Raw genomic sequence first — 20,864 nt, 5'->3', positions numbered from 1 at the left:
ACACACTACACATTACCCGGCAGAATACCCAAGATGAAATATACACTATCTAACGTGACCCAAACCTATGCAACAAACTCAATACATTAACTGACGAAATATCCAGGACCCTGTATACAGAATATCTGAACAACAGACCATTCAGAAGGCAAGGCCGGGGACGCAGACCACAGAGTGCCCATGGGACGGATAGCAGTACAAACACCTCGGGCGAAGACACGGATGTTGAGATGAATCATGTCGACGACCCACTGTGGCGACCTGCGCATGAGTAATCTAGGAAACTGAACAGCACCTTACACAAAAGAACACACACATGCACACAAAAGTCACAAAACTGAGAAATAGCCGAAGGCCAGGCACCTACCCCAGGGACCTACGCATCCTGGCGAGAAGAAACACTCGGCCTGGATGGAAGGATCTTAATTGTGGTTCCCTTAGCTGGGCCCAACCCGACGGATACTAAACGTAGATCGGGGAAAACCACCGTCCAGGCTGAGTTGCCATGTAACCGGGAGGCGGGAACTGGTATGACATACACACATACACATACATGCACATTGCACCTAACATACAAGAACATACATATAAGGATACGCAGTCAAAAGGTGACACCACACCTGTAAACAAGGGTTAGCTCCAAGAAAGGCACCTACCTTAGGAACCTATGCCTCCTGACGAGAGGCGACACCCGGCCTGGATGGAAGGATCTTAATTGTGGTTCCCCTTAGCTGGGCCCAACCCGACGGATACATAATGTAGATCAGGGAAAACCACCGTCCAGGCGGAGTTGCCATGTAGCCGGGAGGTGCCAATCATTCATCATGCAAGTACTGGTCTGACATGCCCACACGAACACTCACAACCACACGTAACAACACGCGTACACAGACCAAATCAAAATATAATTAATTCACCCCATTACATCTAGACTAGTTAATATTAAATTTAGTACCATGTAAGTAATAATATATAAATTAAGTATATAAGCATATGTGTGAACTGTGAGAGGCGGCCAGCGTCTTGAAGGTCATTCCAAGACATTGACCGCAACCCACACACTGGTGGCGGAACTTTCTCTATCCTCTTCTTTCCTATCTTTCCATTTACTTCTTATTAAATATAAAATAAATTGTTTTCCATTTCCATATTATTTATATTATTTGTAAATGTATCTAAAAGCTGCACAACGAGTAAAAATGAACAAAAAGCGCAAAAGCCCGCCTCCACGAGGCGGGACACGGGCAACAGTGTGAGTGGGATTGGGTACAGGGGAGGTGACACACAAACCACTCCTGGGCCCAAGCCCAGTCACAGTGGCCAAGAGGCTTATCACGACCCACCATAAGCAATTAGAAGGTGGGTCAATAAATAATGAGCAGCAAGTGAAATAAAAAAAAAAAAAGAAAAAAAGTGTCCCTATACATGCTGTAAGTCTGTGCGTCACCGCGTTGCTCAGTGTATGGATCCGATGCTGAGTGATCAGCTAGCAGGCGCCCTGGCCACGTCGGTCCCCGTGGGCGTTGAACTCGCAGTCGCAAAGACTCGGGGCAATCGCTAAGTGCACTCCTCAATATATTACTCGGACGAGCAATCAGGGTCCGAGCCTCCAGTGTGGGGAAAGTGTTACGCAGCGTTGACCCACCGGCACAGTGTAGCGTCCCCCACCCCAGATATGTGACGTTGTCACACCACCGGTTTTGACTAATAGACTGATTGCTCATAATCATATGCCGTACACCGGGAGAAGCTGCCGCGAGGAGTAGCTAGGTAGTGGAGTCTCACCGCTACTATTGTACAGAGATAGAACAGCACATGACTGGAACTACATTAAGCTTATACATGGCAGTGCTTAGTAATACACGCAGAGTCATCGGAATATAGATGACATATACAACTGTCCCTATACATGCTGAAAGTCTGTGCACACAATTTGAACCACACGTCTACCGGACACTCTATCTCACACTACTCTCTGCCTGTAACAGACGCAGACACAATATGTAAGTACCAGCATGGAACAACATCCAGTGCATCCTCTCCGCCACAGTACGCCATCCACACTATGATAACCAGATCGGGAGGTCCAACCAGAAAACAGAATAACCCAATCTTCCGACAACCTCCATTCCTCAGATACGCCACCAACACCCACACATGTCCTACACATGGGTGCATCCAACAGCACCACACTGCTGCGTCTCACAGCACATAAAAAATGGCAGGAATGAAAGACACAGGTCTGCCACTCCTTTGCCACAAGCACGGAACGGGCGCGCCGCCTGCCATGAGCCACAAGTGCATCCTGACGTGACATATCTGATAGTGCCTCAGGCATCCACTTACTATCATCACTATCAACGAACCTCGCCACCCCCCCCGCCCACACACACACACACCATCCCTTAACCCAACTTCTACCTTAACCTAACCCAACTTCTACCTTAACCTAACCCAACTTCTACCTTAACCTAACCCAACTTCTACCTCAACCTAACCCAACTTCTACCATAACCTAACCCAATTTCTGCCTTAACCTAACCCAAGTTGCGCCTTAACCTAACCCACGTTGCGCCTTAACCTATACCCAAGTTGCGCCTTAACCTATACCCAACGTGCCCTGTAATTGTTTGTTATATGAATCTAGAAATTCGTGTAGCGTTGCCTAATCGCAACCCTCTCAACATAGTTCACTGCGCGCACACTCTTGTGTCCTGCGTATTGATTCATGTTACGGTGCATACCCTCACAACATCTTGCGAGTGTTGCTTACCGTCCACATGGTCCCGCTATCCACTGTAATGTGTACTGCAATAGGACGTATATCGCCCCCCTGTCACCTCTAGCTAATCCGTCAGGAGTTCGCGTGTTGAATGCTCTTCGCAGCTATGCAATGGCATTTGCATACGTACGCTGGCCACCTTCCACGTGTTCTCTCGTGCACACGTCGCAGCGTGTACGAGTGCTGATGTAGCGTGTCGTGACACACAACATCCAGCCATGCAAGACTCGTTGAAGTCGCAAATGTAGATGGACGTCTACGTTTGCTGCCCAAGTTACGCAGATGAACTGGAAATCCGTTGTTGAGCGGTTGTTCACGCTGGAGGTGAATCGTTGATAGCGACGATCGGTACAGCTATTAACGGGTTGTTTCAGCGACGCCCGTCATACCCACGAACGTGAGTGTACATGTGGGTATGAAGCGATACGCGGCGGTGGCTGGGTGGGACCGTCACCGGCCGGTGAGGGGGGGGGGGGGGGCGGGGCGCCCGGCGTGCTGGCCGCGCGCTGCGTGGGCGGACGCGCTACAGCCGGCTGGTGGGGGCGCCCAGTGGCTGGCGCGCCGGCCGACGGACGCGGCAGGCGACGCAGCTGCGTGCCGGCGCACCCAGCGCGCGGCGCCGTGTGGCCAAAGTCGGTCCTCGCGGGCCTGGTGCGAAGGGCGGTGGACATCTGCAGTGTGCTGGTCCGATTGAGGACTGTGTGCGTTGAGGATGCGCCGCCGTCCGGCACTCGGTGCCGCGACGCCGTCTGCTGCTCGGTCGCCCCCGCGGTTCTCGCAGGTGGTTAGTATCGTAGCTGTGCGGATGTGTTGGCGCGTGCGCTGTGCTGGGAGAGTTCGCTTTGGCACCCAAGTGGGGCTTTGCCCTTCTGTGGCGCTGGCGTTGGAGCTGCCCGGGACCTGAGAGGGTTTCGAGGTGTATCGTGCAGGGGAGCTCAGCCTCCTCCTGTTTGCAGAATAATTGAGCGGACGCTTGCGTGTTCACGCGGGCCCCCGGGACACACTCCCGGGCGGCCGGCTGCTCAGCTCTAGTTGACGCAGCTCCCTGGTTGATCCTGCCAGTAGTCATATGCTTGTCTCAAAGATTAAGCCATGCATGTCTCAGTACAAGCCGCATTAAAGTGAAACCGCGAATGGCTCATTAAATCAGTTATGGTTCCTTAGATCGTACCCACGTTACTTGGATAACTGTGGTAATTCTAGAGCTAATACATGCAAACAGAGTCCCGAGTCTGGCGTGAGGTCAGTCGCTTGACGGCGCGTTTCGGTGCGGGCCCGCCTGTTGCCAGCGCGCCGTAAGGCACGGAAGCTCGCACTGGGGCATATCGCTTTTGAGTGTGCCGCGGCAGTCCTCACTCGGGGAAGTGAAGCGTCTCTCATAGCTTCTCCTTCCCAAGTGGCTCTTTCTGCCTTCCCGTGGTGCCAGATGTTAAGCTTGGCATTCTGCCTTGCGACAAAAGGGAGAGCTGCGACCCAACCCGATTCGAAAGCGAAGGGTGCGTGGCACAGGGGGAGTTGTGTCGAGGGACCGAACACCAGTCCCTTTCTGTTCGCAGGGCACAGACCAGCAGGTTCTCTGCATGCCGGCGACTTCGTTTGTTGGCGTGGGATCACGGCGCGAATCGTCAAGGGTGCTTCGCCGCGCCCCTGGGTAACCGGGGCGTGTTCTGCCAAACCCAGGAGGTGGTGACATCGCCTGGGCTAGGTTAGATGGGCCCAGACCGCTGAACGACTGGGGGACCGACCCACCACCTGAGTAGGAGTGGGTCCTCGGCCCTCTGGTGGAAGCTCGGGCAAGTAGGCGGCGAAGGGCGAGGGGTGCATCCGCCTCTCCGGAGTGCAGGGTGCAGTTGCAGAGGAGCGTCGTGTGAAATTGTCGACGACGGGGCCATCGATGGGGACCAGTGCGCTGGTGACGGCGCGCTGAACCCGGCAGCTCTGGAGTGCAGTCTACCTAGGGTCGAGGTCGGTGGGCGAGCTGCAGAAGTCCCCCCCCCCATGCCAGAGGAGCCGGTCCGGGGCAAGAGACGGGCTCCCACTTCTTTTCATCACTCGTTCATAATGGCCACAACAGAGACGAGTGATACTAGTGCGCCTTCGAGAGCTTCTTTTGTGCCTGATCCCTCTCCACAGGACGAGGCGGGACAGGCAGTAGAGGATTACACAGTAATGCAGAGGCATTCCAAAATTACGCTGCTTCTGGAACAAAGCATTAAAAATGGCAAGATAAGTCAGGCAGCAATCTTGCAGATAAAAAACGAATTGGCTGCATGGGCAATTGCTCATGCTAAACTGGAAGGAAGAGTAGAGGAGCTAGAGAGAGAAAACACCCGGATGAGACAACAACAACAACAACAACAACAACAACAACAACAACCGAGCAAGACCTGGGCGGCGGTGGCAGCACAAGCCCCCAGACAATACAACACAAAAGAGGCAATAGACAGGGTGACAAAGAAACAGGAGACGGCAGTCTTCCTTAGGACCCTACCTGGTAAAGATACAAGCGTAAAAAGAATCCAGGAACTTCTGACCACTATAATAGACCCAGTAAAAGACAACAAAGATAAAACGTGTCAAACCAAGCCGCAACTCGGTGATTGTAGAAGTTGCGTCTGAAGAGGACAATAACAAACTTCTCGAAAATCCTAAATTGAATGCAGTAGTGAAATGTGAACCCCCCAAAAAGAGGAACCCCTTGGTCATATTGTATGACGTTCCTACTGTAATGACCAATGAAGAGCTGTCTGAGGCAATCAGAAAGCAAAATTTTGAGGACATAAACGAAAAAGAATTTCAAACTAAGATTTAAGACGGGTCCTTGGGACCGTGATGTTGTACATCACGTTGCCGAGGTCTCCGCAACAATGTGGAGGAAAATTACGGTACTGGGCAGACTATACGTGGGATTCCACGCTATAAATACTAAAGATTACATTATGGTACCTCGTTGCCACAACTGCGGCGACTTGGACCACATTCTGATTCATTGCACCAAAGGGTCGGCTTACTCCAAATGCGGTGATAACGGACACACCCGGAAAGACTGTAAGGCCACAGGTGTCTGCATCCCATGCAAGAGTCATGGCAAGAAGTCTTGTGGAGCCACAGGACGAAATTTCCCTACCTACAGGATGCTCGAACAGAGGTTGATTTCCCGCATCGATTATGGCTGAAAACGGCATACCATGCAGGATGCCAAAGCATAAATCCCTGAGCAAAAGGAGGAGGGATGCAATGAGAGCAATAGATTCAGGAATTTCCTGAAGTCGCTTATCAGTGCCGACGTACCAACAGTCGACAAATCTATACAAACTGAGTCCCCTACCAGGGACATTGGAATACAAACTGAGCTCCCCTCAGAGGTTAGAGCACCCTCCTCCCAATGCCGGGACAAGCTGCCGATTGAAAATCCATAACGGCAGAGCATCCTGTGGTAGTGACAGACAATGTTGTAAAACCCGTCCAAGAAAGCACAATAACGAGTTCCACCGCCAACTCCAAAACCTAAGATAGCCCGGTGGTTAGGTTGCCTCCCGTGGACCCGGTGAGGGTGTACCCAAACCTTGAGTACACCATGCAGCTAGCTAGACTGGAGCAGCCGACAACCCTGACCACTGCATTGCGTCACGTGGTCCGAGTAGGACATGAGTACGGACGAAGGGTAACCTTCTCGGTGATGGAGACTGTGGACAGAATACAATTAAAGTCGGTGAACCTCCCCACTGACTTCGGAGCACTGCGAGACCTACTCAAAAAAGTGTTTGACAGACGAGGAGAAAAATTTGATCTGGATGAAATTTACCAACAATCAGTGATGGCAAACGGACGACTGGCATATGACTGGAACAAACTCTGGCCGGATGACCACATACATACTTATTTTCCATGACGACTAGAATAAAAATTGGACAACTAAATACTCGCAACAGTCGACTAGTAATGCAGGAGCTCCGAAAGGAAGTGGTGGAGAAGAGACTAGATATAATCTGTTTACAGGAGCCGTACTCTCTGGCTGGAAAAGTTGCGTTCACTGCCGCAACATGGCAAATTGTCAGCAGCGGGGACAACCCCAGAGCGGCTACTTTGATAACAAACACCACACTGCGTGCAACACCTCTGTCGCAATATTCCAATAGTCACTGCAACGTCGTGGAGATACAATCTCCTTCCGGAATTATCATCATCATCAATATGTACTTTCAGTACGGTGATAGAATTGAGCAACATTTAGATCACCTAGCGAGTCTGGCCACGGCGTTGCGGGGACGCAAAATCATTATAACTGCCGATATAAACGCCAAATCCCCCCTATGGTACAGTGGCACAAGGGATGGAAATGGTGCTAAAGCAGAGGAGACGATAATGGCTCTTCAACTGGTGGTGGCAAACAGACCAGGTAATCCCCCCACCTACGTGGCTGGAGGAGGACAGGGCACCAACATAGACGTGACGCTAGTCACGCCGAACGCATTGAATATGTTACAAGAGCGGATAGTGGAAGACAATGCCACCACCAGTGATCACAATTTAATCACTTTCACTGTAGGAGGCAGAGAGTGTCGCTGGGCCATGGGGTGGGAGGTGCAAAGAAATTTCAGAAAAACAGATTGGGAACGCCTAGCCAGAGAGTGCGACATTCCTCCGTTACCAGAAGGAGACGCACGACAGGACTTAAACGTGGACGACAGAGCCGAGGAACTGGTACGTGCGGTAACGAGGGCGATTAAGGCGACCGTACCAACCAGGAGGAGGGCCGTGGCGGCCACACCGGCACCATGGTCAGCCGAGTGCAAGAACTACGTCAGTCTGTTAGTAGACTGAGGAAGCACTACCAGCGTAGTGTCGTCTGGTGGGAAAAGCAAAGATGGCTACAGTTAGACCGGGAGGCAAAGGACAATTTTCAAAAAGAGCTACAGAAGACCAGATTAAACAGCTGGGAAAGTTTTGTAACTAATCAGCTGGCCCTCGATCCTTGGGGTGTACCATATAGACTGGTGAGGGAGAAAATCCGCTCCCCAACAATGATATCAATGCTCAGGCACGGCGACGGAGTGACGGAATCCTGGCAGGAAACTGCTGAGGTCCTCCTTCAGTCGCTGCTGCCTGACGATGACAGGAATAATGACACCGAAGAGCAGCGTCAATTACGAAATGAAAACCTTCATAGGTACGTAAATGACGAAGCGGTCCTCTCCTTCACGGAAGAGGAAGTTGCTGCTCTTATCAAGTCCTTAAAGAAAGGGAAAGCCCCCGGACCAGACGGCATTGTGGCGGAGGTGGTGCAGTTCTTGGCCCCACAACTAGTTGCGCCACTTACACATCGTTGGTTGGTTGGTTGGTTTGTGGGATTTAAAGGGACCAGACTGCGATGGTCATCGGTCCCTTTTTTCAAAAAATTAAAACCGCCCAAAGAGAATAAAATAAAATAATAAAAAAAACGATCAGCAGGAAAGACGTCAGACGACACAGGACGAGAAAGACTGCGACAGAGATCAGACAAAACAAAGTAAAACACACAGAGTGTGACGGTGGTTGGCCGACCATAGAGAAAAAAAGAGGAAAAGCCAACCACCAATAACACATTAAAAACTCAGTTTAAAATCAGAGGCTAGAAGCCAGAATCAACGCTAAAAACAAACACTCAGATTAAACTATAAAAACCCCCTGCCCGAATAAAACGCAAAACGAAGTCCACCGTGGCAGAGTCATCTAGTAAAAGGGTAGGGAGCGTGTCAGGCAGTGCGAACGACTGCCTGAGCACAGCTAAAAGCGGACACTCCAATAAAATATGGACCACAGATAAAACGGAGCCGCAGCGACAGAGAGGTGCGTCCTCACGGCGCAATAAGTGGCCGTGCGTAAGCCGAGTGTGCCCAATGCGCAGCCGGCATAGGACAACAGACTCCTTGCGAGAGACCCGCAAGGAGGAGCGCCACACACCGGTAGCCCCCTTGATGGCCCGAAGTTTGTTGCGTGAAGGCACGGCGCGCCATTCAGTGTCCCAAAGGTCCAGAATTTTGCGGCGAAGGAACGCTCGCAAATCTGTCTCCGGGAGGCCAACGTCCAGAGACGGTGCACTAGTCGCGTCTTTCGCCAGCCGGTCAACATTCTCGTTGCCGGGGATCCCAACATGGCCTGGGGTCCACACGAAGACCGCAGAGCGGCCGCAACGCGCTAGAGTATGCAGGGACTCATGGATAGCCACACCAGACGGGAACGAGGAAAACACTGGTCGAGAGCTCGTAAACCGCTCAGGGAATCGCTACAGATAACGAAGGGCTCACCTGAGCAGGAGCGGATATACTCTAGGGCACGAAAGATGGCGACCAGCTCAGCAGCGTAAACGCTGCAGCCATCCGGCAAGGAAAGTTGTTCAGAATGGTCCCCTAGAGTTAGCGCATACCCGACACGACCAGCAACCATCGAACCGTCGGTGTAAACAATGCCAGAGCCCTGATACGTGGCCAGGATGGAATAAAAGCGGCGGCGGAAGGCCTCTGGAGGGACCGAGTCCTTTGAGCCCTGTGCCAAGTCTAGCCGGAGGCAAGGGCGAGGAACACACCACGGGGGTGTACGCAGAGGGGCCCGGAAAGGAGGTGGAACAGGGAAAAACCCAAGCCCGCAGAGAAGCTCTTTGACGCGGACCGCTATTGTACAACCAGAGCGGGGCCGACGTTCTGGCAGACGGACGACCGATCGCGGGAACAGGAGACGATAGTTAGGATGCCCGGGCGAGCTTAGAACATGGGCAGTATAAGCGGCCAGCAAACGTTGGCGTCGGAACCGCAGTGGAGGTACACCTGCCTCCACGAGTACGCTGTCCACAGGGCTGGTGCGGAAAGCACCAGTGGCAAGGCGTATCCCGCTGTGGAGAATTGGGTCCAGCACCCGTAACGCAGATGGGGATGCTGAGCCATAAGCCAGGCACCCATAATCCAGGCGGGACTGGATGAGCGCCTGGTAGAGCCGTAACAGGGTAGAGCGGTCGGCGCCCCAGCGGGTGTGGCTCAAACAGCGCAGAGCATTGAGATGCCGCCAACATGCCTGCTTGAGCTGCCGGATATGAGGCAGCCAAGTCAACCGGGCATCGAAAACCACCCCCAAAAACCTGTGGGTCTCCACCACAGCAAGCAGTTCGTCGGCAAGATAAAGTTGCGGGTCAGGATGGACTGTTCGGCGCCGGCAGAAATGCATAACGCGGGTCTTAACTGCCGAAAACTGAAACCCATGCGCTACAGCCCAAGACTGCGCCTTGCGGATAGCGCCCTGTAGCCGACGTTCAACCGCTGCAATGCCAGTAGAGCTGTAATAAAGGCAGCAGTCGTCAGCATACAGGGAAGCGGAGACAGAATTTCCCACGGCCGCAGCAAGCCCGTTAATGGCTATTAAAAACAGACAGACACTTAAAACAGAACCCTGTGGCACACCGTTCTCCTGGACGTGGGAGGAACTATACGAGGCCGCGACTTGCACGCGGAAGGTACGACACGACAGAAAATTGCGGATAAAAATCGGCAGAGGACCCCGAAGACCCCATCCATGAAGCGTAGAAAGGATGTGATGACGCCATGTCGTATCGTACGCCTTCCGCATGTCGAAAAAGACAGCGACCAGGTGCTGACGGCGGGCAAAGGCAGTACGGATGGCCGACTCCAGGCTCACCAGATTGTCGGTGGCGGAGCGGCCTTTACGGAACCCACCCTGAGACGGAGCAAGAAGGCCCCGAGACTCCAGTACCCAATTCAAGCGCCGGCTCACCATCCGTTCAAGCAACTTGCAAAGAACGTTGGTGAGGCTAATGGGACGGTAGCTGTCCACCTCCAGAGGGTTCTTCCCATGTTTCAAAACGGGGATGACAATGCCTTCCCGCCATTGCGACGGAAACTCCCCCTCGACCCAAAGACGGTTGTAAAGATCGAGAAGGCGCCGCTGGCAGTCCACTGAAAGGTGTTTCAGCATCTGACAGTGGATGCCATCTGGCCCAGGAGCGGTATCAGGGCAAGCAGCTAGGGCACTGCGAAATTCCCACTCACTAAATGGAGCATTGTAAGATTCTAGGTGGTTGGTGGAAAACGAAAGGCTCCGACGTTCCATCCGCTCTTTAATGGAGCGGAAGGCCTGGGGGTAATTCGCAGAGGCGGAACTCATAGCAAAATGCTCTGCTAAGCGATTTGCAATGACGTCGGAGTCAGTACAAACTGCTCCATTCAGTGAGAGCGCAGGGACGCTGGCAGGGGTCCGATGGCCGTAGACGCGTCGAATCTTGGCCCAGACCTGCGATGGAGTGACATGGAGGCCAATGGTGGAAACATACCGCTCCCAGCACTCCTTCTTGCCTTGGCGGATAAGGAGGTGGGCCCGCGCACGCAGCCGTTTGAAGGCGATAAGGTGGTCGATGGAGGGATGTCGCTTGTGACGCTGGAGCGCCCGCCGGCGATCTTTAATCGCTTCAGCGATCCCAGGCGACCACCAAGGCACAGTCCGCCGCCGAGGGGACCCACAGGAACGGGGAATGGCTGATTCGGCGGCAGTAACGATGCCGGTGGTGACCGATTGAACCACCGCATCAATGTCATCAGTACAGAGAGGCTCAAAAGCGGCAGTGGAGAACAAGTCCCAGTCAGCCTTATTCATAGCCCATCTGCTAGGGCGCCCAGAAGAGTGGCGCTGTGGTAGTGACAAAAAGATCGGAAAGTGGTCACTACCACACAGGTCGTCATACACACTCCATTGGACAGACGGTAAGAGGCTATGGCTACAGATTGAAAGGTCAATGGCGGAGTAGGTGCCATGCGCCACACTGAAGTGTGTGAAGGCACCATCATTTAACAGCGAGAGATCGAGCTGCGACAATAAATGCTCAACGATGGCGCCTCGACCTGTTGCCACTGACCCACCCCACAGAGGGTTATGGGCGTTGAAGTCGCCCAAGAGCAAGAAAGGTGGCGGCAATTGGGCGACCAGTGCAGCCAGGACATGCTGTGAGACATCACCATCGGGTGGAATGTAAAGACTGCAGACGGTAACAGCCTGTGGCGTCCACACACGTACAGCGACAGCCTCTAAAGTTGTCTGGAGAGGGACAGACTCGCTGTGCAGAGTGTGAAGGACATATATGCAGACGCCACCAGACACCCTTTCATAAGCTGCTCGGTTCTTATAATAACCCCGATAGCCATGGAGGGCGGGGGTTCGCATTGCTGGAAACCAAGTTTCCTGGAGAGCAATGCAGAAGAAAGGGTGAAGGCTGATAAGTTGGCGGAGCTCAGCTAGATGGTGGAAGAAACCGCTGCAGTTCCACTGGAGGATGGTATTGGCCATGGCTGGGAAAGGCGTGACGGGGCTGGGAAGGAAGATTACGCCGCCGGGTCACCTGCTGCCTCCGATTGAGCACCCGCGCTAGTGCTATTCATGGCGTCTGAGGGGCCGCCGAGATCGAGGTCCTCAGCAGACGCCAGGATCTCCACCTCGTCCTCAGACGCAGAGTTGGAAGGTTGCGGTGGGACAGGTGCCACCGCAATGTCAGGATGCTTGGGAGCCTTTTTCTTCAACTGCTTCGCACGCTGTGCCTTTGGAGGGTCTGGCTGGGAGGGCCCCACAGGGTCAGTCTCGGGGATGGACGACGACCGTGAAGCTCTATGACCAGCGACCGGTTGCTGTTTCAAACCTTTGCGGGTTTCCGCTTTGACACTGGGCGAAGCCTGGGAAGGGAGGGCCCCAAGGGACCCCTTTCTGGCTAGAGTAGCCGAAGAAGCCCCACGCTTCTTCCGCTGGGAAGGGGGGACGAATGTCCCCGATGGTTGGGGTGGTGTTGCTCCTGGAATAGATGGAGCAACAGAGGGGGAAGTGCCCCCCACAACCAAGGGGGCCGGTTCATTGTGACATAGCTGAGAGGCAACAGTATGTGACGACACGGGAGAGGATCGGATCGCTGTTGCAGCAGCGGCATAGGAGGATGTCATAGGCACGGGATGTAGCCGCTCATATTTCCGCCTTGCCTCGGTGTAGCTCAGGCGGCCCAGGGTCTTATATTCCATTATCTTCCTTTCCTTCTGGAAGATCCGACAGTCCGGCGAGCAGGGGGAATGGTGTTCTCCGCAGTTAACACAGATAGGAGGCGGGGCACATGGAGTATCAGGATGCGAAGAACGTCCACAATCCCGACACGTGATGCTGGAAGTACAGCGAGATGACATGTGCCCGAACTTCCAGCATTTAAAACACCGCATCGGAGGAGGGATATATGGCTTCACATCACAACGGTAAACAATCACCTTAACCTTTTCGGGTAAGACATCACCCTCAAAGGCCAAGATGAAGGCCCCGGTGGCTACCTGATTATCCCTCGGACCCCGATGGACGCGCCGGACGAAGTGAACACCTCGTCGTTCGAGGTTGGCGCGTAATTCATCGTCGGACTGTAGAAGAAGATCCCTGTGGAATATAATACCCTGGACCATGTTGAGACTCTTATGCGGCGTGATGCTAACTGAAACATCCCCCAACTTGTCACAATTGAGCAACCTCCGTGACTGGGCAGAGGATGCCGTTTGGATGAGCACAGAACCAGAGCGCATCTTGGACAAGCCCTCCACCTCCCCGAACTTGTCCTCTAAATGCTCCACAAAAAACTGGGGCTTGGTTGACATAAATGATTCCCCATCAACTCGCGTACACACAAGGAACCGGGGTGAATAGTCTCCACTGCCGTCTTTTGCCATACGTTCCTCCCATGGAGTGGCCAGGGAGGGAAATGATCGTGGTTCGTATTTCCTGCCGTTGAGGTTAGACCTCGATCGCTTAGAGACTGCTGGTGGAGGCCCACCAGCGAGAGATGATGTACCACACTTCATTGCGGGTCATCCGCCCTGATGCCACCTACTCCGACCAAGGGCCCTCCCCACGGGCGCCACCCAGCCGCAGCAATAGCCACCTGGCAGTACGGCCATTGCCGGGAGTCCTGATGCCCCAAGGAGATGGGCATCTACTCCTTGGCATACGTGGGGAGTTAACGGCGCAGGCATCAGTAGTGCGATCCCTGTGTTGTCAGGGGGCTACAACCAACAGGGTACATGGCGGCCCTACCCCAACGGACTGGCTACCGTGCTGGATCTTAGGTGCAAAACTGTCCAAGGTCGTCGTCGCAGTTAAAAGAAACACTGCAGAGTGCAGCATGGTAATCGCCCAAGAGATCGAAAAAGAGCGGGACACCATTGCAACGACGAGAAAGCCGGCTATAGGTCTCAATGCACGACGTATACAGTGCACCATGTAAGGCGCCCTTCCCCAATTGGCTCGCTCTTCGGAAGAATTTAGAAAGATGGAGGTCAAACCCGAGAGGGGACCGTCACATAAGGCCGAAACATTTGAGACTCCTTTTAGTCGCCTCTTACGACAGGCAGGAATACCGCGGGCCTATTCTAACCCCCGAACCCGCAGGGTGATACACATCTTTATAATGCATGCCTTAGACAAGGCAAATTTCCAAAAACATGGAAAACCGCAGACGTGGTAATCATCAAGAAAGACCCCGAGAAGGACCCTGCTGAGGCCAAGTCCTACAGGCCCATTTGCCTGCTGGATGGCTTCGACAGACTCCTTGAAAGGTTGTTAGCGAACAGACTGATTGCTCACTGCATGCTGCAGGGGATGAGCGACAGGCAATTCGGTTTTAGGCCGGGGCGATCAGCATCTGATGCAATCGCCCTGGCGGCCGAGGTCTGCGGCTCGGCCCCGTGTAAGTATGTTGTTGGCATCATGGTGGGTATCAGTGGCGCCTTCGACAACCTGTGGTGGCCTTCGCTCTTCTCCTGCTTTCGGGAGAAGGAGTGTCCAGGGCTGCTATATGGGTGTTTGAGGAGCTATTGTGAAGACCGGGAGGTATGGCTATCATCCCCTAGCAGGAAAGTCCGGAAAACCATCACCAAGGATTGCCCTCAGGGCTCCGTGTTGGGTCCCCTATTTTGGGACATCCACATGGAGCCTCTTCTGGAAAGCCTGCAACAGAGCGAAGAAGTGCTAGAGGTGATAGCCTACGCTGACGACCTCCTCCTGCTGGTCGGCGGCCGAAGTCGCGAGGATATAGAACCTAAAATAGAGCGAGCACTAAATAAACTACAACTATGGTGCCGTACCACCAAAATGACGATCTCACCGACCAAGTCGACTTACCTACTACTTAAAGGACGATTAACGAGAAACCCGACTGTGAGAATTGACGGTACGCCCGTTCTACGGAGACGAGAAACGCGCTACCTAGGAATCATCATCGATGAAAGGTGGAACTTTGCAAGGCACATAGAAACCGTAACCCAGAAAGCCCTACAATTATTAAATAACCTGATTTCTATAGGACACAAGAGATTCCACCTCCCGCCTCATTTAATCAAGCTTTACCACAACAGTATACTTACATCAATAGTGGGTTACGGCTCAGGAGTCTGGGCTCACAGGCTCACGAGGGTGGTGCCTGCCGTGACGGTGAGGAGAGTACAAAGGAACATGATATTAAGGTCCGTGGGAGCATATAGAACTTCTCCGGGTGGAGCACTGCTAATCATTATGGGGCTCTGCACCGTAGATATTAAAATTAGGGAACGGGCCGCTTGGTACTGGGCCAGGAAGGGTATTAACACCAAGGTAGAGGAAATTATGGGGGTAATAGTCAGGGGAAAAGGGGAGATAAGGGAAAGAGGGATAGATCTATGGCAGGAGATATGGGAGTCGGACGAAACTGGTAGAAGAACCTTTCAGTTCCTACCAGACGTCAAGGAAAGACTAAAAATGAAGTATTTTGAGCCAACACGGGGTTTGTTCCACTTTCTCACCGGTCATGGCCCATATCCGACTTATCTAAGTCGGTTTGGGAAAAGGGCGACGCCTGTGTGCGACTGTGGCGCACCGGAGGTTACTCCTGACCATGTGGTTTACGAGTGCCCCCTTTTAGATGATGTAGCTGGGACACAGACGACAGCTACCAAATACAAATACCTATGACCTTTTGAGACAAGAGGAGACCTTTCAAAGACTAAACATGCTAGCAAACGAAGTATCACAAAAAGTATTAAAAACTTTTTTGAGAGACCTACAAGCCTAGTTAGATAGAAAACACCGATTGCGATCATAGCTCCAGTCCCATACCGCCTGTTCGTGGCTAGGTCGACTTAACAGTTGGAATCCGCCACGACCGGGACTAGGGGGACTGGAGTGGTCCCGAATAGTGACAACGCACCAACCATGACGTAGAATAGGAAGTAGATGTAGGCAATTAGAATAGGATAGTAAATTAGGAACCTGCAGCGATAAACCATCCTTGCCTGCCCTGTGCCAGGGGCACGCCCATAGGGATTAGCTCTATGGGCAAGACTTCCAAGTAGGTTTATATAATTACACTGGCACAATTGTAACGCTGCAGGCAGTTAGCACTAACCCTTTGTAGTAACTAGAAATCAAGCCAACTTAAAATAAGTAGTCTGCCTAAGTACTAATAGCATAACTGTCTGTAATTAAGTATAATGTAGAAGCTGCTATTGTATAAAGTAGAAACATAGGACCCACTAATCAATAAGGTGGTGGGTCAATCTTATGTAATTAATTTTATGTTATGAAATAAAGAATTTAAAAAAAAAAAAAGAAAAAACAGAGTCCCCACCAGAGATGGAAGGGACGCTTTTATTAGATCAAAACCAATCGGTCGGCTCGTCCGGTCCGTTTGCCTTGGTGACTCTGAATAACTTTGGGCTGATCGCACCGTCTTCGTACTGGCGACGCATCTTTCAAATGTCTGCCTTATCAACTGTCAATGGTAGGTTCTGTGCCTACCATGGTTGTAACGGGTAACGGGGAATCAGGGTTCGATTCCGGAGAGGGAGCCTGAGAAATGGCTACCACATCCAAGGAAGGCAGCAGGCGCGCAAATTACCCACTCCCGGCACAGGGAGGTAGTGACGAAAAATAGCGATACGGGACTCATCCGAGGCCCCGTAATCGGAATGATTACACTTTAAATCCTTTAACGAGTATCTATTGGAGGGCAAGTCTGGTACCAGCAGCCGCGGTAATTCCAGCTCCAATAGCGTATATTAAAGTTGTTGCGGTTAAAAAGCTCGTAGTTGGATTTGTGTCCCACGCTGTTGGTTCACCGCCCATCGGTGTTTAACTGGCATGTATCGTGGGACGCCATGACGGTGGGGCGAGCCGAAGGCGTGCGACCGCCTCGTTGCATGGTCGTGCGTCCCGAGGCGGACCCCGTTGAAATCCTACCAGGGTGCTCTTTATTGAGTGTCTCGGTGGGCCGGCACGTTTACTTTGAACAAATTAGAGTGCTTAAAGCAGGCAAGCCCGCCTGAATACTGTGTGCATGGAATAATGGAATAGGACCTCGGTTCTATTTTGTTGGTTTTTGGAACCCGAGGTAATGATTAATAGGGACAGGCGGGGGCATTCGTATTGCGACGTTAGAGGTGAAATTCTTGGATCGTCGCAAGACGAACAGAAGCGAAAGCATTTGCCATGTATGTTATCATTAATCAAGAATGAAAGTTAGAGGTTCGAAGGCGATCAGATACCGCCCTAGTTCTAACCATAAACGATGCCAGCCAGCGATCCGCCACAGTTCCTCTGATGACTCGGCGGGCAGCCTCCGGGAAACCAAAGCTTTTGGGTTCCGGGGGAAGTATGGTTGCAAAGCTGAAACTTAAAGGAATTGACGGAAGGGCACCACCAGGAGTGGAGCCTGCGGCTTAATTTGACTCAACACGGGAAACCTCACCAGGCCCAGACACCGGAAGGATTGACAGATTGATAGCTCTTTCTTGATTCGGTGGGTGGTGGTGCATGGCCGTTCTTAGTTGGTGGAGCGATTTGTCTGGTTAATTCCGATAACGAACGAGACTCTAGCCTGCTAACTAGTCGCGTGACATCCTTCATGCTGTCAGCGATTACCTTTCTTCTTAGAGGGACAGGCGGCTTCTAGCCGCACGAGATTGAGCAATAACAGGTCTGTGATGCCCTTAGATGTTCTGGGCCGAACGCGCACTACACTGAAGGAATCAGCGTGTCTTCCTAGACCGAAAGATCAGGGTAACCCGCTGAACCTCCTTCGTGCTAGGGATTGGGGCTTACAATTGTTCCCCATGAACGAGGAATTCCCAGTAAGCGCGAGTCATAAGCTCGCGTTGATTACGTCCCTGCCCTTTGTACACACCGCCCATCGCTACTACCGATTGAATGATTTAGTGAGGTCTTCGGACTGGTACGCGGCATCTACTCTGTCGTTGCCGATGCTACCGGAAAGATGACCAAACTTGATCATTTAGAGGAAGTAAAAGTCGTAACAAGGTTTCCGTAGGTGAACCTGCGGAAGGATCATTACCGACTAGACTGCATGTCTTTCGATGTGCGTGTCGTGTCGTGCAACACGCTACCTGTACGGCTCGCAGTAGCCGTGCGCCGCGTGCGGGACCACGCGTGCTTCTCAAAACTAACGGAAAATGTTGTGTGGTACGAGCGCTGAAGCTCTGGAGCGGCTGGCCTGCGGCACCTGGCGCCTCGCGCTGGTTTTGAATGACGTTCGCCCGAGTGCCTGTCCGCTCCGGTGTGGAGCCGTACGACGCCCATCGGCCGTGAGGCCGTTGGACACAAAACACTGGAACAGGGGCCGTCGAACGCCTCAGTCCCGCCTATGCAACAGTTTTGAAAGAGACAGTGGAAACTGTAAAATGATCACCCAGGACGGTGGATCACTCGGCTCGTGGGTCGATGAAGAACGCAGCAAATTGTGCGTCCACACGTGAACTGCAGGACACATGAACATCGACGTTTCGAACGCACATTGCGGTCCATGGATTCCGTTCCCGGGCTACGTCTGGCTGAGGGTCGGCTACGTAAACTGAAGCGCGCGGCGTTTGTCCCGCTTCGGAGACGTGGGAGTGTCGTGCCGTCCTGTGGGGCCGGCCATGTCCCCTGAAACGAGCGATGCGCGCCCGTCGCCTGGCGGTTCGCATACCGGTACTGTCTCGGTAGCGTGCACAGCCGGCTGGCGGTGTGGCGTGTGACACCTCGTACAACGACCTCAGAGCAGGCGAGACTACCCGCTGAATTTAAGCATATCACTAAGCGGAGGAAAAGAAACTAACAAGGATTCCTCCAGTAGCGGCGAGCGAACAGGGAAGAGTCCAGCACCGAACCCCGCAGGCTGCCGCCTGTCGTGGCATGTGGTGTTTGGGAGGGTCCACTACCCCGACGCCTCGCGCTGAGCCCAAGTCCAAGTTGAATGAGGCCAGGGCACGTAGTGGGTGCCAGGCCCGTAGCGGCCGGTGCGAGCGTCGCCGGGACCTCTCCTTCAAGTCGGGTTGCTTGAGAGTGCAGCACCAAGTGGGTGGTAAACTCCATCTGAGACTAAATATGACCACGAGACCGATAGCGAACAAGTACCGTGAGGGAAAGTTGAAAAGAACTTTGAAGAGAGAGTTCAAAAGTACGTGAATCCGTTCTGGGGTAAACGGGAGAAGTCCGAAAGGTCGAACGGGTGAGATTCACGCCCATCCGGCCACTGGCCTCCGCCCTCGGCAGATGGGGCCGGCCGCCCGCGCGGAGCAATCCGCGGCGGGGTCGTGTCCGGTTGCCTTTCCACTCGCCGCGGGGTGGGGCCTTTCCGGTGTGCGGTGGGCCACGCTTCTCCCCTAGTAGGACGTCGCGACCCGCTGGGTGCCGGCCTACGGCCCGGGTGCGCAGCCTGTCCTTCCGCGGGCCTTGGTTCGCGTCTGTTGGGCAGAGCCCCGGTGTCCAGGCTGGCTGCTCGGCGGTATATCTGGAGGAGTCGATTCGCCCCTTTGGGCGCTCGGGCTCCCAGCACCCGCGCGCGGTTGTTCCCAGATGACGAACCTACCTGGCCCGGCCCCGGACCCGCGCCGCTGTTGGCTCGGGATGCTCTCGGGCGGAATAATCGCTCCCGTCAGCGGCGCTTCAGCTTTGGACAATTTCACGACCCGTCTTGAAACACAGACCAAGGAGTATAACATGTGCGCGAGTCATTGGGCTGTACGAAACCTGAAGGCGTAATGAAAGTGAAGGTCTCGCCTTGCGCGGGCCGAGGGAGGATGGGGCTTCCCCGCCCTTCAAGGGGCGGCGGCCTCCGCACTCCCGGGGCGTCTCGTCCTCATTGCGAGGTGAGGCGCACCTAGAGCGTACACGTTGGGACCCGAAAGATGGTGAACTATGCCTGGCCAGGACGAAGTCAGGGGAAACCCTGATGGAGGTCCGTAGCGATTCTGACGTGCAAATCGATCATCGGAGCTGGGTATAGGGGCGAAAGACTAATCGAACCATCTAGTAGCTGGTTCCCTCCGAAGTTTCCCTCAGGATAGCTGGTGCTCGTACGAGTCTCATCCGGTAAAGCGAATGATTAGAGGCCTTGGGGCCGAAACGACCTCAACCTATTCTCAAACTTTAAATGGGTGAGATCTCTGGCTTGCTTGATATGCTGAAGCCGCGAGCAAACGACTCGGATCGGAGTGCCAAGTGGGCCACTTTTGCTAAGCAGAACTGGCGCTGTCGGATGAACCAAACGCCGAGTTAAGGCGCCCGAATCGACGCTCATGGGAAACCGTGAAAGGCGTTGGTTGCTTAAGACAGCAGGACGGTGGCCGTGGAAGTCGGAATCCGCTAAGGAGTGTGTAACAACTCACCTGCCGAAGGAACTAGCCCTGAAAATGGATGGCGCTGAAGCGTCGTGCCTATACTCGGCCGTCAGTCTGGCAGTCACGGCCGGTCCTTGCGGCCGGCCGCGAAGCCCTGACGAGTAGGAGGGTCGCGGCGGTGGGCGCAGAAGGGTCTGGGCGTGAGCCTGCCTGGAGCCGCCGTCGGTGCAGATCTTGGTGGTAGTAGCAAATACTCCAGCGAGGCCCTGGAGGGCTGACGCGGAGAAGGGTTTCGTGTGAACAGCCGTTGCACACGAGTCAGTCGATCCTAAGACCTACGAGAAATCCGATGTTGATGGGGGCCGTCATAGCATGATACACTTTGTGCTGGCCCCCGTTGGGTGAAAGGGAATCCAGTTCCTATTCCGGAACCCGGCAGC

The 20,864-nt window shown here is 53.5% G+C and overlaps 1 long non-coding RNA gene and 1 pseudogene across 1 annotated transcript in view; both read left to right on the top strand.

Annotated features, from left to right (window-relative positions):
* The window catches only part of LOC126194709 (uncharacterized), a 219,923-nt gene extending 201,630 nt beyond the window's left edge, over positions 1 to 18,293 (top strand). Inside the window, exon 3 of the long non-coding RNA XR_007538500.1 lies at positions 18,027 to 18,293. This is a non-coding gene — a long non-coding RNA (uncharacterized LOC126194709). The remainder of the gene's footprint in view (positions 1 to 18,026) is intronic.
* Positions 18,294 to 18,509: 216 nt separating this feature from the next.
* LOC126196651 (5.8S ribosomal RNA) lies at positions 18,510 to 18,664 on the top strand (annotated as a pseudogene).
* The last annotated feature ends 2,200 nt before the right edge of the window (positions 18,665 to 20,864 follow it).

Source organism: Schistocerca nitens, chromosome 7 (assembly GCF_023898315.1).
Source record: "Schistocerca nitens isolate TAMUIC-IGC-003100 chromosome 7, iqSchNite1.1, whole genome shotgun sequence".
Classification (NCBI taxonomy): domain Eukaryota; kingdom Metazoa; phylum Arthropoda; class Insecta; order Orthoptera; family Acrididae; genus Schistocerca; species Schistocerca nitens.
This window is presented reverse-complemented; position numbering and strand designations above follow the sequence as displayed.